Source organism: Vanessa atalanta, chromosome Z (genome assembly GCF_905147765.1).
Source record: "Vanessa atalanta chromosome Z, ilVanAtal1.2, whole genome shotgun sequence".
Classification (NCBI taxonomy): domain Eukaryota; kingdom Metazoa; phylum Arthropoda; class Insecta; order Lepidoptera; family Nymphalidae; genus Vanessa; species Vanessa atalanta.
The window spans coordinates 11465805-11485473 of NC_061902.1; the positions used below are offsets into that span (position 1 = coordinate 11465805).

A 19669-nucleotide genomic window follows, 5' to 3' on the forward strand; every position below is an offset into this window, starting at 1 on the left:
TTTTTGTTTTACGGTATATCTTTTGTTATTTTTATTGACCCACGATGTTTGTTTATTTTTATGTGTTTGACATTAGTTAGACAGACCTGTAGACTCAAAATTGAACTGAATGACATCTGATAATGACGTTTAAGTTTCGTTCTACAACGTCTTACAAACGTAGATAAAATAAAATATATTCAATTAGTTATGAATGCCTAATATTACTTACTTAACCTGAAGCTTACAGACATCTTCCAATGTAGCGGTGTACAAATGCAGACCATAAAGATATTTTCGATATCGATATATGAATTTGTCACCCTTTTAGAGACTTCGACAGAGATAGGTTTTAGTCTACAAACGCTAATCATATAACTGCTGGTTATTCCTCGTCTGCATAATCTGTCGCAGCGTTTGTAAGTGGACTAAGGTAATAAGAGTTTGGGGAAACTTGTTGCTTCGGGAGGCTTAAATTTGTCAAAGTTTAAATTTACGCTCAAGACAATTCGTAATAACTCTCTAGAACAATTTGTAAATGTAGCAGTGAGATGGCTCTATAATTCTTCAAGGTGGTTTTAGTAGAAGAGTACAGTCAAACTTTTGTGCAATGCCTGTGTCGTTTGATCATAGAGTATTGACACTATCGTCATGCTCGATGGCGCTATACTTGAGACCTGTCGAGTTGCATAACTTCTTTAGTCGCTGGTAGCTGGCAGCATCATCTGAGGATACTTAGAATGTTGAGAGATGTTAATACATCTCAAATTATAATTATATTTTTAATTGATGTTTTAAAAGTTGTTAAGATTTTATGACCCTTGTGCCTGAATGTTAATTATTCGTTATTTTATATTTCAAACCAATAATATATTATGTCTACTGGAATATGGAACTTATTTCAAAACAACCGAAATAAAATGACCACAAAGGAGGCTGGCAGAAATTCGTATTCGAACATGAACGAAAACGGACTAAAATTCGCTCTTTAAAATTCACACAAAATTAATTAAAAACAATACCCAATGTAAATAAAACTAAAATACATATTTAAAATAAAATTTAAATTAAATAACTGTTAAATGTGACTTTTTTAACAAATATTTAAATTATTTAAACCATAGACAAGAGACTTTTCTTACACAACATTGATAACGATATCACTCAAATGTACCGTAAATTTTGAAATATTTTTTTAAATCAAATTATTCTAAAATTCTTGCAGGTTTATAGATCAATCTTTCTTCGCCCATATTTATTATTTTTATTTGTATTGTACTATTATTGTTTGTGTTTTATTTGTTGTTTTGGGTCATTTGTCTTTCTTGTATAGTTCAAGAAAAAGTACGACAGTCTTAATGATATTAGGCCTGTCTGTACTAGGTCGACTGTATTTATAAATTATACTTTATTTTTTAATAACTACTTTCCTTCACAACGGTCGCATGGTTGCATATTGATTTAAGAACTCTTCGATAAACCCGAATATTAGAATATCATAAAATCCAAGGAGTTGTAGCTTAATTCTTTGTATATTATATTATAATATATAAAGTATATAGGTATACACATATAAAACATATTGATATTCTAGACAAGCATGGTAAATGCAGATTTTGTAATTATTCAGCTAAGAAAATTTTCTTGATAACAGGTTCAGCCTCGGAAACTCAGTATTTTCTGGAGGGATTGTACTTTGCTAATATTTCATTGTTAACATCCTAACTTACACAAATAATACTTTTTTCAGATTTTGGCTCAAATTATTATAACTTATTTACTTATACTTGAATTGCTTGATTTTCAATAGTTCGAGGTTATAGGTGACACAATTAAATTATTTCATAAAATATGTAATATTTGAAGAGTTCTACAATAAAATATTAGTCGTTTTATCAGGCTCCTATGATTTCAACCGGTATGAATGTATTTATGTCAATAAGCATGATCATCTGGATCCACGAAGTTCCTAAACTACTCATAATAAATGACAAATTTAGTATAGAAGAAGCATCTTGATCGTCCGTTAGTTGTAGGCTATTCTATAGGTCTGAATTAAATATTTCATAAGCCGTCATGCTCCAGGTAGAGGTGGGATTTTTGTTATTAAACTATCGTTTTAATTTATTACCGTATTGTTTTACATTTATATATTATTTTTCAAAAATAAGCGACATTAGTGACATTCGTTTGCAGAAAAATATTCGATGATGAATAAATCATGCATTAGTGTTTTTAATGTTCCTAAGTTATTGTCGAATATAGTAATAGTATTAGTAATAGTATCTTTCTTTATTACATTTTATTATTATTATTTAGAAAATCTTAAACCTCATCGTACTGTGTACGAACAAAGTTTACAATGCTAAAGAAAACTTCCCTAAAAGTTAATTTTATAGTAGTTTCAGGTTCCCACTTCGTTGGATGCGCAATCCAACTTTCTCTTTCAATATGCGCATCATGTTATTGGCTCTGCAGTTTCGAATGCATCAGAAAGGGATGTAATCATGATAGGAATAAAATGATGTACCTACATAGTGTTTATGTTTTCCTGGTATTCCAAACTATAGAAATGTTTTAGTTAGTTATGTTTTTGTTTTAAACATGAGTCAGCCGAAATGTTTTAAATACTTATATTATGTTTTGCCAGACCATTGCCAGTGTGATGTAGGTAAGTATGTTGTGATATAATTATAAGGAATATATATTAAAATACTTTTATTGGGTTTAAGAAATAATGCTTTTTGAATGTAGACGAAATTATTATTGGAACTTGAAACTAAAATTAAAGTAGACATAAGTAGTTAAAGGGAATATTGGAAAGTTATACTACTATATAGTTGTTCCAAAAGCCTATAGAGGCTTTAGGAAAAGTAAGAAATTCATCAGAAGCAGCTGCTAAGTAGAGCCATTTACAAGTATGTCTATCAATGGTAGACCGATGCTAATTTGAACTTTGCAATATTAGAAGTAAACTATACTTCTAATATTGCAAAGTTATATACTTAACTACTTACTTTTTTTACTGCTTATATTGCATAGTTATATAGTATTTATAGATCAATAGAATTACAACCAGACTTTTGACGCAAGAAGTTATTGCCTTGCGCCTAATACCAGTAAATAGCAAAACTTTTACTCGCAAGAACTGCTATCATGTATATTATACATTGCACTTATTTGAAAATTATATAAATAAAGTAATCATTAGCATCAACAGTGGAGTGGTTAGTTGGAGAGTAAAAATTTGTGTCCCCTATCGATTAAATTACTAAAAAGATAATATGCAAAATTATATTGCATATTATCTTTTATGGGATGAAATGAATGAAAAGAATGTATTACATGAATTTATTACTTAATTAAGTTATAGTTTTATCATGTCACAACATATTTGGACACTAGGACGGAGATAATCGAAAACGTACGCAGATGACCAAAGCAGCAATGAGTAAGTTAACCAGAATCTGGCAAAACAGGAATATATCGAAGACCACCAAGACCAGACTCTTGCGAGCTCTGGCTTTCGAAATGTGGAGTTTGAGAAGCATGTTGCTCATACCGTTCGGGCTGATCTTCGGGCACGCTTGGTCGGATGGCTTGATTCTACTGTTTCAGTAACCAAGTTATACAATAAACTGTTATAAAAATGGATTTCCTTCATTTGCACCATTTGATTAATGACATTGTTCTGAGTTTGTTTTTTCTTCCAATATATTATGTGCAATTCATTCATAACTTTCCCTTCCATGCCGCCCATCACGTTATTTGGTTCTGCAGTTTAGAATGCATCAGAAAGGGACACGCTTACACAGCTTTTATGTTATCCTGGTATTCTAAACTATTTTTTTTTGTAGCTAGAGTATTTTTAATAAGATAAAACTACTACTAAACCTTTACTTTACTAGCTTATTTATTTATATATATATATATATATATATATATATATATATATATATATATATATATATATATATATATATATAGGTATTGTAAAATTTTTGTATTTTATATACCTATGTATATAATATGACTGTTTTACTGTGTCCTATTATTAATAGAACATCTTTATCGTTTTTATTTTATAATATATAATTAATTACTCATTCCACGCGGTCAAGATTTGTACAGTAACTATTTTTAATTCATATTTGTATATATTTAAGAACTTAATGTTAAATCATCAATTATGTTAAATTACTCATTAGAAATTGTAATAGTTTTTGTAATTGTAAAGAATTGTAAATTTGTTTAATTATTATGTATTTTATCGATTGATATAAATAATACAAACTGTGCGGTTCTAAACTTTTGCGCTATGATCATACCGTGCTATCGCTACGCGTTTCTACACTAAACTTCTACATTAAGTTTTTTTGCTACGCTTCTTCGCTACACTATGCTACGCTTGCTATATGTTGCGCGGTGCAACCGGCGGTAAGTCTTGCAACTGAAACAAAACGGAGTACCATTGTCAGTCAGAGAAAAAAAACGTGTAAGTGATATAAATGGACCACTGAAATCACACGAATGACAGCCGATAGCAATAACCTCGGAACTAAAAGTTTAACTGTATTCGCCGTGTAAGACATAAGTGCGTTTTCATTGGTGAGGTGAGTTCATGTAAAATACGATTACATTAATTCAAACGATACAATTTTGTTACTGAAGTTTTTGTATTTCGTATTTTAATATTTTTATTTATAAGTTTTTATTCAAATTATACTTTAATATTTCCTTTTTTGGATTTTTGAAATAATATTTTACCTCATTCTATTTTGTTATTGAAGTACTTGATAGGTCAGCTAATTTAGGATCTTCGCTGCTTCCAACATATTTAATGAATTTTCATTTATATTTAATAAACATACAAAGGGTACTAAGAAACAAAGAGGCAATTTCCAAATTAATTATTACATCGAGTTTTCCATGTATACAAAAAAACAAGACGTCTACTAATTTCCAGCAATTTATGATTGTTGAAATATTAATAAAACTGTCTGTCTATATTTTCCAAAGGAGGGAAGTCCACGAGTGCAATAACCTCCAACTACGATGCACATATACTAGAACTGCATAAAATTGAAGGAGCTAGAATATAACAGATTAAATACTCGTATTGGTAGTATAGTTGCAGTGCATACATGAATGAATTTATATGTCGACGCTTTAGCTCTCACCTTGTTCAGATTGTATATACTACAAAATGGCGAATGGCTTAAATAACCAACTGTTACTAATTACGTAGTATATATATTTTAAAAATATATTCTCTATCACAGCAGCATAATATTATAAGCAATGTTTCGTTAAGGTATGAGTTGTGTTACAATATCAACGACGCAAATTATCTTATATTATAAGATACGTCAAATCTATAATATTTTTATTTAAATATATTTATTCATTGAGAGATAATGTCTACATAAACAGTTCTAATTAAATGTTAGAAAATAAAAATAAAAACAATTGTTGAACGATGTTTTGTTTATTCCTTTTACAGAGGGTGACAATGTTGTTCTTATAGGACTTCTTTAAAAATCCAATATATTTACTACGTGCTTAATGATTATACATACAAATAAAAGGTTCTAACAACCATTAGATCTTCAGTCTTACGCGCTCTAGATATCACTGACCTTGCTGATCTGATCTGATCTTTTCCGACTTCTTATTGTTTAGTAAATATTTTGTCCATAATATTTGAAAAATATTTTTAGATATTATACTATACTTAAAACAGTACATATAGTTTCAACATATAAGGTTTAAATGAATCGATTTTTTTCTATTTGAGGTAAAATCTAATTGTTGATATACGTTTGTGATTAAATAGAAACCAGGTATGGTTTCTATTTTAAAAACGAAATCAACTACTTTAATAGGAATCAATCCAAATAAATTAATAACGGAGACGTACGTACGAGTATAATTTTTTTTAAATGTCATAGTTTATTATTCATTAATATCAGATTATAGAATTCTACTTATTAAAAAAATATGACGCGCACAGTGACAAATAGGTTGGTTCCAGTCGTTCAATCAACTCCAAGCCATAGTGCAGCGATGAGACATAGATTTAAGGTGTCATTTAAAATACAGTTAACCAACGTCAGTTTATGCGATCCTGATAAAGTGCAGCGTTTCTACGATGCAAGTTCATACAGAAATAAAGCAAAGATAGATGACACTAAAAAACACTGACTAGATAGGAGGCACTTTGGATAAAAAATAATATTTTTGATATCTTTTTCATACTTCACTTATGAAGTAGGTATCGAAATATCTATTGATTGGTTGTCTTATAATTGAAAAAAATTTAAGCATCGTTTCTTTCCACTCTTGCTTGAAATATTTGAGTATTTATTTCATATTTACACGAATAAGTAGGACCAGATCGTAATTGCTATTTTATAATAAGGATCTGGGATTTGGAGAGGGAAAGAAATTGATGGATTGTGTGAAAGACGATATGGCTGGAAACAATGTTACTTGTGAGATGACGTCTCACGTCTGACAGAGAAGTATGGGGGAAATCGTTTTAGATACCGTCATGAGCTGAATTGATATCACAGTTCATATCGCCCACCACCATCTTTATTGCATCAGGTAATCTGGTAGTAACTGGTAACTTAATGCACGGATGCAACGGATTGCCTACACTCTAGTGTCATTAAGGAAAAAAAGTTTGCATCGTAAAAAACAAATAAAACATTTTTTGCATACTAACATGTAAAAATCATTTATTTTTGACGAAATTGCAAAATTATTTGAAAGAATTGCGCGGCAAACAAACAAGACTTTTTCTTAATAAAAATTTGCTAAAACAGTTTCGTTAAACTGTCACACATTAACGCTCTTTAACTAAAGATTATGTATAAAAACACTATGATTAAGCATTGACTAATTAAATTATTAACGCCGCTACATATGCGAGAGTACGTCTACGAAAGCTACAAATAATTCTACAGTGCATAAAATACATATAACCTAAAATTGTGCAATCGAATTACTAGAAATGCATAAGTGAGAGGAGCTTCGCAACTGTACTACTTTTGTTGTTCCTAGAAAATATACGTCCGTCTTCTCTTTCAGATACATTACAGCTTGTAGAAATAAAGACAGGCATATTGAAAGTGAAAGTTTATTTAATGTCTCGTTATGCGCATCTACACTGAGGTTTAAGTGATTGCTGACTGATTTATTTTTTACCACGCAAGATTTTATACATCAAATATTTTATAATTCTAAATCTTAAAAAACCTAATAAAGTTTAATAAGCACTTATAAGTGTAAATATTTATTTAACAGGACGATAGCTGGCTTAGAATCTTAGTAGTTATACTTTCCCATCAATCAAATAGGATTAGTATTCCTTTTTATAATCTAATCTTGCATCATTGCATAACTTTCATGCAAATTTTATTTCATTCATTCATTCATTCATTCAATTCATTTTAATTATCAATATCATTTAAACATACAATGTATTAGTAAAATAAAAATATATCTGTAAAGTTGTAATAGGAGGATTAAAAGCAGTACGTTATGAAATTCGTAGGGACTAGAGGGTTTCTCAGTACCCAGGAAATGCCCCCTAGGAATTGGATACCCACAAAGGTAGCATATGAAAGCGATTCTGTGGCGCCCGGCGTAAAGACAGATAGGGTAGCGCGCTTTTTTAGGGGTATTCCGGTGTACCAAAGTGCAATAGGCGTCCTGGGTATCGGCGAGATCCACATACGTGAGAGAAACGCATAATGCGTCTTTCCAGCGAGAAAAAAATGGACGTTATGAACCTGATGTGTTTTAGTTACTTACCTATCTTTACTTCTTGTTTTCATTAAATGATTGTAACTAAGTAAGTAGATTTTAATTATAATATTTTTTGCATGAGGCACCTTAAAAACGAATTTAAGGTGATTTCAAAAATATTGTAATATTGATAATGTTAAAATGATGAGATTTTTACAAAACTGACTTTGTATCTTACTCGTATAATCTTAAAAACCGACTTACAGGCGCTGGGCTATAGATATGCAGCATAGTCATATTCACCTTTGTTTATGGAGTCCTAGTACTTTAGTCTGTCTAACAGCTATTTCAATCAATAGTTTTAATCATGCGCCAAACCATCTTATTTATCACGCACGTCCAAACAACTCCTCCCTCAATGCCTATGTCAAAACTTTAAGGCTTGATTATATACTATATAATATAGTAATCGTTTGAAAATAATTTAGAAAAATAAAATAATCGATAGCTTCATAAATTGTGGGGTGTGTTTTATTCATTAAATAATTGTATTTTTTATGAAGTTAATAATTTATTTGTTTTAAAAATAAATAAATATTTTATTTTATACTTAACTATAAATACTTCGTATGTACACAAATGTTGTTCTCCTTATCTTTTAACCGAAAGAAATAATTTTCAGAATGGCGCCGACGTTATCACATTAAATGAATAAATTATCACATTAATTAAAAACTGATGAAATCGTATTTGCAGAACTAGAAACTCCAGCCTACGACAAAGTTAAAAATGGCCAATTCACTAACAAAATATATTTATTATTATTATCAAACATTATTTTTAATACAACTAAACTTATTTTAATAAGATACGTAATATATTATGCTTTCTCAGCAATAATATTGTTATTAATATTACTGGTTAGGACTTTTTATTCATATTTTTCATAAAAGCAAAATTTAGAACACATTAAAAAAAGCCTGGAGCTTTTTGTATTTCATGTTTTTATTTTGATTCACCAAACTGTCTATATTATGTTAATTATGTAATTAAATACGACAGAGTGAAAAAAAAATATGTTCAAATGCTAATAACATAATAGTCCAGGATCCATGGTCCTTTTTTGCACTTGATGATGACTATCAAGCTAATTTTTCGTGAGAAGCTTCATCATTATTATCATTATACATAATTTCCTTAACGAAAACTCTCGATTGTGGTAGCTAACAGAGGTAGTAAGGATAAAATATGTCGATTTGATAATTCTCAATTATGATAATCTTGATTTATAATTTATAACTAAATATCACATATGTATGGGATGAAATCGAGTGCATAATTAGCAGTGCGCACTTTAAGACAGCTAGCCAATGAAAATCCAGGTGGCCATGCAGAAGCAGTTGTTGTACTTCACACACCTGTTTTCATGGATATACTCTATGGTACATCGAGTTTAGAAAAAGCAAACGATATGACAATGAGCTAATCGACTTGCTTGCTCCTGGCGGTTTTAAATTCCGTAAATAGGTTCCCAGTGACAGGCGTCTGTTAGAAAATATTCCAGTAGTAACCAGTTTCCAGGAAGCTCATTTATTTGGTTTTGGAGATTTATAATATTAATTTAAAAACATATTTTTTAAATTAAAATTATAATTTAGGCATACCTGAATTATTGTTGTATTGATTACAATTTATTTTTTACTATTATATTAGCTGGATTATTAATTAATACACGTAGCAGTGAATTCAGTGATTATATTTGGTCTAAGAAAAATTAACGAGGTTATTTGAGAAAATCTAAAGAGTTTCCTTATCTACGAGATGTGTTTGTTCATTCATTGCCTCCAATGGATGCGCAATTAATAATTTTCCTTTCAATATGCGTATCATGCTTATTGGCTCTGCTGTTTCAAATGCATAAGAAAGGGATGCGCTTATGACTAATATAAGATAATATATACAGTTCTTATATTTCCCTGGTATTTGAAACTATATTTATTTGATAGATCTAGGTTGGTTGTTTGGTTGAGTTTTTTAATTTAGGAGGTTTTTTTTATTGATTTCATTTTAACCCCAGCTATTATTTTGACTTTATTTTTACCGTTTTTAATCCCCTGAAATCATTCAGGTTTCTGCGTCTTTCTAAATGATACAAGTAGTCTTTGACTTAGCTGAAACAATTTCGATAGTGGCCTTTTTTTGAAAATAAGTTAAAAATTCTCCTCCGTATGAAAATTGATACGGATTATGAATATGTTTTTGTTTCTAATTACTTTTATTTACATAATTATTATTAATATAAAGGCTTTAACTATTATACAAATAAGAACTAAAAATAGTTAATGTATAAAATTGATGACCGCGTGGAATGAGTAATTAATTATATATTATAAAATAAAAACGATAAAGATGTTCTAGTAATAATAGAACACAGTAAAACAGTTATATTATATACATACATAGGTATATAAAATACAAAAATTTTACAATACCTATATATATAAATAAATAAGCTAGTAAGTAAAGGAGTTGGTTAGTCTTATTAAAAATACTCTAGCTACAAAAAAAATAGTTTAGAATACCAGGATAACATAAAAGCTGTGTAAGCGTGTCCCTTTCTGATGCATTCTAAACTGCAGAACCAAATAACGTGATGGGCGGCATATTGGAAGGGAAAGTTATGAATGAATTGCACATAATATATTGGAAGAAAAAACAAACTCAGAACAATGTCATTAATCAAATGGTGCAAATGAAGGAAATCCATTTTTATAACAGTTTATTGTATAACTTGGTTACTGAAACAGTAGAATCAAGCCATCCGACCAAGCGTGCCCAAAGATCAGCCCGAACGGTATGAGCAACATGCTTCTTAAACTCCACATTTCGAAAGCCAGAGCTCGCAAGAGTCTGGTCTTGGTGGTCTTCGATATATTCCTGTTTTGCCAGATTCTGGTTAACTTACTCATCGCTGCTTTGGTCATCTGCGCACGTTTCCGATTATCTCCGTCGTAGTGTCCAAATATGTTGTGACATGATAAAACTATAATATTAAGTAATAAATTCATGTAATACATTCTTTTCATTCATTTCATCCCATAAGGGATAATATGCAATATAATTTTGCATATTCTCCTTTTAGTAATTTAATCGATAGGGCTTTAAATATGAGTATTTTTTCTTTTATTTATACAAATTTTTACTCTCCAACTAACCACTCCACTGTTGATGCTAATGATTACTTTATTACGCTAGAAACATTTCCCCCTAGTATAAAAATCCTTTATTTATTACACAAACTAAAATGAACAAAATAATGCTCAATAAAAAACAAAAATGCAGAATCTCTAACGAGAAATTAAAATATGATACAATAAATATTATGCCGAAACCCGGGATTGAACCAGGGACCTTTAGATCTTCAGTCTAACGCTCTCCCAACTGAGCTATTTCGGCTTCCGTTTTAAGTATAAAAAATACCCAGAAAGCATTACTGAATTTTGAAGTTTATCACTTCGGGCTCGTCGGTGAAGAAAACATCGTAACCCGCGTCGGAGTAGCAAGGCTGTAAGCTTTCGAGCTTCGAGAAGGCTTCGGCCTTCTCCTGGAAAGGAAAGTATATGTTTCTGAGAATTATTTACATTAAAGACTTACTCGGAATACATTGTTTCAAATAAACTGTAGTTAGTTTTACGTTACATTATAAACATTTTGCATACGCTTTGACTTAATTTTGATCACGCTTCTTCCATTAAAATAAAGATAATCTTGTATTATTGTAGCGAGCTTACGTGTTCTTGCAAGTGATGCCCACTTAGCAAATTTACAGCTAAATCTAGCTATATTTCGGTGTTAGGGTGATAAAATTTGATAAAACTTTTCGCTAAATTTCTTAAACTATATTATCTAGCAACTGTAAATGACGTTAGATCCAAATCAGAGAAAAAATATGAACCGCAGCTACGATATCTTCACCTATTTAATTGAATAAAAATTATTATTATTAGAATTTTAATATAATTTGCTGATTGAATACTCTCGAATTTTAATTATAGCAAGATTGTAATGATTTGGTAAAACTGGAAAATCAAGCAACTTTTTTTTTATGTTATAGGGGACAAACGAGCAGGAGGCTCACTGATGGAAAGTGATTCCCACCGCCCATGGACATCAGCAACACCAGGGGGGTTACAGGTGCGTTGCCGGCCTTTAAGAAATAAGTACGCTCTTTTTTTGAAGGTTCCCAAGTCGTATCGGTTCGGAAAAACCGCCGGCGAAAGCTGGTTCCACAGAGTGGTTGTGCGAGGCAGAAAGCATTAGCATTAGCATTAGCAGCCCGTAAATGTCCCACTGCTGGGATAAAGGCCTTCCTTTCCCTTTGAGGAGAAGGTTTGGAGCATATTCCACCACGCTGCTCCAATGCGGGTTGGCGGAATACACATGTGGCAGAATTTCGTTGAAATTAGACACATGCAGGTTTCCTCACGATGTTTTCCTTCACCGCCGAGCACGAGATGAATTATAAACATAAATAAAGACATGAAATTTCAGTGGTGCCTGCCTGGGTTTGAACCCGAAATCATCGGTTAAGATGCACGCGTTCTAGCCACTGGGCCATCTCGCCTTAAAAATCGCGCTGTTGTGGATTTACGGACATCTAAGTGGTGCGGGTGAAATTTAGAATTTTGACGAGATGTCCGAAGGTGAATTTCAGCTGCCGGGATTGATCCAAACAATTCCTCGGAACACTCCCCGTGGAAAATTCGGTAGAAGATGCAGAATGATCCAACATCTCTACGCAAAGCCAAAGGATCGAGCAGATCAGAAAGGGCTTGATCGTCGATAATTCGAGCTGCTCGTTGGATACGGTCAAATGGAAGGAGCTGGTACTGGGGAGCACCCGCCCAGAGATGTGAGCAGTACTCCATGTGAGGCCGAATTTGCGCCTTGTATAGTCTTAGGCGATGGGCCGACGTGAAATACTGTCTTGCCTTGCTGAGCACACCAAGTTTTTTTTATGCCAATTTGACTTTGCCTTCCAATTGACCGCGGAACTGGACGAGGCTCGAAATATCAACGCCAAGTATTCCGATACTAGCTGTGGCGGCTATCAGAATGTTCTCGAATCGTGGAGATACGACGAATGGTGTTTTTTTGGCGGTTTGTAAAATGTCCAGCGGGAATCAGTGTTGCCAACGGACTAAATGTAGCAATTGGCAACACTGATTCCTGCTTTGTATTATCAAAACGATAACCAAATGAAAAGAGATCAATTACGGAACTTTATATTCAAATCACTTTTTAAAAATATATTTTAATAAAGAGCGTATTGGGATTTACAAAAAAATAATAATTTTAATTAAAAATAAAATTGTATATTTCGATTGTATTTAAATGTAGCATTCACCGTCAAAGAATACAGTATAAAATATACATACACGTAATGATATAGAGACGTTGTGACATTCAATCAATGATACGTTTGAATAACATTCAATCCGACTTATGCACCTATGACCTAGTGCACTAGTGCAGCGATGTGACCTGGAGTTGAATTATCGTTTGAAATACGCATAGCCAACATCTGTTTACGGGCTATGCCATCCTGGTAACTTGCAGCGTTTCTATGATGCATTTTTGCAAGTGCATCTGAGACGCAAAATGTTTGCTGCATTATTTATTACATTTGAATGATTTTTAACTGAATTGAAGAGGAAAGTTTGCCTGTCTCAAAAATATATTTTTGTGTATGATTTCGGATACGAACTCTTTTGTTTTTGAACAGATTTGGACGATCACAGATTATTAAATTTTTATATAAGTGAACTTTTGAAAGTTATTTAAGAATGTAAGTGTATAAGTGGATTATAATTTACTCATAATTATTGTTACTTAATTAAACACGTTTATTTGGATTTTCGACTATTTTGTAGTATATATATAGCTGAAAAATTAAGTAAAATCAATATTTGAGCTGCAATTTAATTGTATTATTATAATTTTTATTGAATATGGATATAAATTACGTAATGTATCTTAAATTCGTTTCGTATTTAATAACCTAACTTAAAAAAAATTTAAACATTTATATAAAAAACGTGCTTTTTTTTAAGTTTTGACTTAAAGACTTTTTTTTAGCAAAAAGAAGGTCTGATTTTGAAATGCAATGAGCGGTGCGCGTATTGAACGTAAAAGTTCGAAATGTATCGACCTAACTCTTTGCACTTATGCCGTCCTGGTATTATAGTGAGGTATTTTAGCCTGTACTCACATTTTATAAACACAAAAAAATATGACCGAATTAACCAAACATACATATATATTTTAAAATTAACTCTATACTTAAATACTTTCCTACTTCTTTCTTTTTATATTATAATATATTTGTTGAAACACTGTAAAATTACAAAAAACAAAGCCCAAGAATGTGAATGAAGAGTGTTTTGTTTGATCCATGTTGCTTGGTTGCAATGTTCGCTAATTTTATTAATGCACTAATATTTAACAACCTGTTGCATTTTATTTTTGAAAGAAAAACATATGATATCGCCACCTATGCCTAAAAATATATCATGTTAATAAACAAAAGGTTTTTTATTACTAAATTTTTATTTATTAACCGCTACTTCTTATCAAGGTGAAAAACAAAAAACGTGGTTTAATTTTTAAAATTATTAATATATTTTGAATATTTATCAGCATTGTTTATTTTTGTGTGCATAAATTAATCGTAAATTTTTGTTTAGATTTATACACCAAATTTCATGTATATGCTGTTGAGCGTTAAAGAGCTAAATCGTCTAGATTTAATCCTGCCTAGGTGTAGAGCCAGGTTATAGCCTGACTTATTTGATTACTGAAGACGATGTTTGCAAAGCACATTGGGAACTGCCAATGGCTGTAGTGAATTAAAGAAGCAGTAGTTGCATATATATGAATAGAAAATGGTAATATTGGCAGTTCATGCATAGTTAAATATACCTGCAATTAGTTGTCTGGGAAACTCTTAGTTTAGCGCACACATTATGTTTTTTTGTACCAGACAGATTTGTTGAATTAAATAATTTTAAGAAAGCGAGAGAATTAAGTCTCTTTGACGATTACTATTTAATTTTACCTTTAATTTCAGAATAGACCATTTAACCTCTGTTTAATATTAAAGTAAGTTTTTGATATCTGTGTGTTAATACGACACAATAAAATAACTATTTCTATCCCGTCAATCAGAAATGATTATTAAACAATTAAAAAATTAATTGCTGCTTCTAGTGTGTTCAATGTGACTTATACTGTGCGTATTTTTGTATGTACTGAAACTATCAATATTACCTGTATTTTCACGTTTATAATCATTAATCGCATCTCTTCGCTTTTATGTTGATCTAGTACTTGTGCCTCGCGGTGTGAGGTTATTGTACTCGCTCTTAATACGTACGTATATTGAATAAATCTGCTCAAATGTACCGTGGTTCATTCATTGTAAAATAACAATAGATTAATTAGTATACAATTTATAAAATAAAATAAAAAGAAATAAAAATAAAAATAAGAAAATAAATACATAGAAGTGCTTGTAATTTATTAATTTGCTTAATTCATCGTTTGGCTCGTCAAAGCAATTAGTTTTTAGTTTGCTATGTATAAGATTTGTCATCGCTATGACTATTTTTCCCTAACACCAGCACTTTCCTCAAGCGGGTGAAGGCCCGCGTGGGATATAAAAATAAGGCAATATAAAAATCGTAATGATAATTTAAGCAACATTAACTAGCCTAAAGGAGCACCGCACCAGTCATCAGTAAAACGCTACATCATACTGGTTTCATTTTTGACTGTTAAAGACAGATTAAATAGTAAAAGTATTCTTAGTAAGTATTATTTGTAAATATCGATTTTCATTAATATCGTATGATATTCCTAAAGTGTTTTTTTTTCTAAAATCATTTGAATCAAACGGTAAGTAATAATAATGAAGTGAATATGTTATTTAATTCGTAATTCGAATTAGCAACAAATCGCGATACTATTTTGATGTGAACTACAAAAATATTGCTTAATACGAAAATATCGAAAGTAGTGACTAATTTATGGGTTTAGGTTTAGTCCAAATTTTCTTAAAAAAATAATTACGCCCTTTTAATAGTCGTTTTCTGGGCACTTGAAAATCTTAATTCTAAAAGCAATAAACTACTCTGACCTTTTAAAGAAATTTCCTCTTACAAGGGATTTAAATGGAATACTCAAATTAATAGTGTCAACTTGACACTTATGACAATTCTTCTTGACAGTGTATATAATTAAAAAAGTATTTACGCATTATTTAGCTATTTAAAATGTCATGGTGAACACTTGTTGCTTGAATAACTCTAAAATCTTTCGGTAAGCTTTTAAAAGTTTTTAGTAGACAGACTAGTACGCTCATTGGAAGTAAAAGTACGAAATGGTGCTGAGCAATGCACTTCGATGTTTTAGTTCGATTTTACTCTTTGCATTCATGCGATTCTGGTATTATTACAAGGTAGTTTAACCTGTGCTCGTAAAAAGAGGGTTTTGATGGAGAAACATTTTTATATATTTTTTTCTTTTGGTATTTTAAATAGATATTAGATATAAATTAAATATCTGAAAAAAAAAATATCCCATCAAAATAGTAAAATTTGAAAAAATATGCAAGTATTGTTGTTGAAGTTTTACGGCTAGAAAAAGTTTTAGTGATTTCTCGTAAAACCAATTGAGATATTTTATTTAAGTATCTATGGAAGCAAGTATTCAATAACTTTGTCATAAATTGTTTTCTAATTTCAGTTTTCTAACAGTATTCAGAGTGACTGCATTATTATCCATCTTAATTTAACTAAATACAACTATAAAGCACCGCTTTTAAAAATAATATTTCTTATGAAAACTATCAAATTAGATTATATTAAAAAGATGGTTGTAAAAGTCATATAAACTTGGCCGGAGCATTTATTAATTTTCAAGCCAAATGTTGTCGACGATAGAGTTACAATTAGAACGATTTTTTACTTCCTCATATTTTATGTAATGCTAGTACCCAATTCCTCGGAAGACATTATTAATCAATAACTGCAGTCATGCGCTTGCCTGCCAGGGTGCCAAATTTTTCAAACATACGAAATTTATTACAAAATCTTATTAACAAAAGTATTATGTTAGCTTAAACAAATATTATTCAGTTAAAACAATTTCTTAAAATATAAATAAATTCGTCTTTACCATCGAAAACTGGCTCGTCGGTTATCCAAATGATTAGATATTTTAATAGTACTAGTTGATACCCGCAAAAGTTCGCATTTTGTAACAAATTATTTTTTAGAAATTTGGAATCTATGACAGGTTTTGTTTTGATTTAATTTAATTGTAAACTGCAAGTCACTCGTCTACATTTGGCGCCAAAAGTTCAGTTAGAATGTAAACTAATGCTTTGTTGAAACAATAATTAATTGCAATCAAGAATCCTCTCAATGTATTTGCACATTTAGAGCTCTTCAAAATGAGACTATAACTGATTTTTTATGTGCAGTTACCGTCCCATAATCACTGGGACAAAAATCGTCTTTATATAAAAATATATAAGTCATTTAATATTTATCGCTGCAAACATATAATGAAAACAATTACTATTTGTGTGTCTACCTATTTCATAATGTGCCTTTCTGTTACACTTACCTAAACTAAATCATGAACCGATTTTGATTAAATTAAATACAAAGTATATATTATATGGGCAGTGCTCGGCACAAGCCTTTCCTTAATATAAAAATAAAAATATGTCTTAAAAATCCACAACAGCGCGATTTTTAAGACATTTTCTGCCTCGCACAACCACTCTGTGGAACCAGCTTTCGCCGGCGGTTTTTCCGAACCGATACGACTTGGGAACCTTCAAGAAAAGAGCGTACTCTTTCCTGAAAGGCCGGCAACGCACCTGCAAGCCCCCCGGTGTTGCAGATGTCCATGGGCGGTGGTAGTCACTTTCCATCAGGTGAGCCTCCTGCTCGTTTGCCACCTTATGACATAAAATATATATATATATATATAAAAACAGTTAGAGTAAATTGTTCTTTACACTGGCCCAGTTGGTGATTTAAGGCAAGACATAACTTCGACAGTCAGAAATACGCGCCGTGGGGTCCATCTTTCGTAGTGCAGTCCAATAGTCTAGCGGCGCTTCTAGATTTTTTTTTTTTAAATCTTTAACATAATATGTACACTAATCTTAGAATAATGAAAAATACTAACTAATACTTTTTTTTACTTACTTTACTCATTTACTTACAAAATATTAAGTCCTTACATATGAAATTGGCGTTTTGTACGAAAGGAATATAAAGTCAATTTATTTTTTGAAAAATATATTTAATTAATCAAAGTATGCACTGTTGTTATCTATGCACTTTTGCCATATCATAGTAGTTATATAGTAGGTAGTTCATTGATCCCTTTACTAGAAAAACTACGGGGGCGAGAATCAATAAAGTCTTTGAAGGCGATTTGGACTGCCGCATCGGAGTTGAATTTTTTCAATTCCGATTCAGATTTTAGAAAGCTGTAGTGAACGACACTGGCACTAGTCCACCAAACACTTACAATTAACTTTTTCTGAGTAAATTTTCGTTTTCAATAGCGACGAGCGCTTCCGATTATCGTACAGTATCCATTTTTCATCACAAGTAATGTTTCGATTTAAAATCCCTTCATTACAACTTACTAAATAAATTGTGACAAAGACTCGTTAAGCGTCGTTAGTTATTATTAAATAAAATAAATTCTGGACAATACAAATACAATACCGATCATTAATATATTTTAAAATGTGATAAATTCAAACTTAAATTATGTTGCAATGATGTAAATGGTAGTAAAAATATTCAGACACACGATAAATATCTATAATTTAAAGAAAGACACACCAAAGGAACAGAAAACATTTCTGAGACACTCATTACCAATAAAAATAAATACAGTGCTTGTATTTCAGGTACATCTTCGCGTTTATGCACTTCTAGTATTTGTGCATCGTGATGTAAGGTTATATTGCATTCGCATTTATTATTTCTACTTTGAAGGAATAGGGAGGGGGAAGGAGTTGTCTTGCGCGCTCTGTTGCAATGGAAATGTGTTAGGTTACTTTGATCAACTTAGTTTTTTTAAATTTATTATCAAATCCGCTTCAGCTTTATTAATTGTTTTTATGATAACATTGAATTAGCAGCAGTACTGTTTTATAGTAAATTTTAGTTGTTTTATTTCTTTTCTACATTCATTAATGTTTTTCGTGTATGTAAGTAAACCGACTCATTAGTTCGAGTTTAGTTACTTTTAACACATTAGTTTTTAACAAAGAATATATTTTAAAATAATAAACTTGGATAAAATAATTACACAATACCATAAATAATATTGACAAGTTCAGTGCATACAGTTTGCATCTTTAGATATATATTTATACTCTCCTGGTAAATTGTAGCCTTTCTGTTTTCACAACGCACGTAAACAATTTTCACATATTGCACAAACCACCAAAACAACTTAATAATAATTAATAATACTGTTGATGGACCCTGAATTGCATTAAAAGTGTGCGCACATTGAACGGATTGGCATAGCTCTGCACATCTCTATTTTGTTGTTTGATCTCTTTGCATTCTTGCGATCCTGGTATTAGGGTTTATAAGGTCATAAAAAATTTAACTAGGAGTTTAAAAAATTAAGAAAGCTTTAGTTAGTTAGTGTATAAATAATTTATATTTTAGAGAATGTTCTAACTATAACTTGTAAGGACATAAATTAAATAAATCTACAAGTTTTGGGGATATAATTATACTTTTTTTTATATTTATAATTATAATTTATAAATTCGACAATTTTGAAAATTTTAATTTTAAATGTATATCTAAATAGTGTTACAAAC

At 30.8% G+C, this 19669-nt stretch overlaps 1 non-coding gene across 1 annotated transcript; it reads right to left on the bottom strand.

Annotated features, from left to right (window-relative positions):
• Positions 1 to 11117: 11117 nt before the first annotated feature.
• Trnaf-gaa lies at positions 11118 to 11190 on the bottom strand. The gene has a single exon. It is a non-coding gene; the product is annotated as a tRNA-Phe (tRNA).
• Positions 11191 to 19669: the final 8479 nt, after the last annotated feature.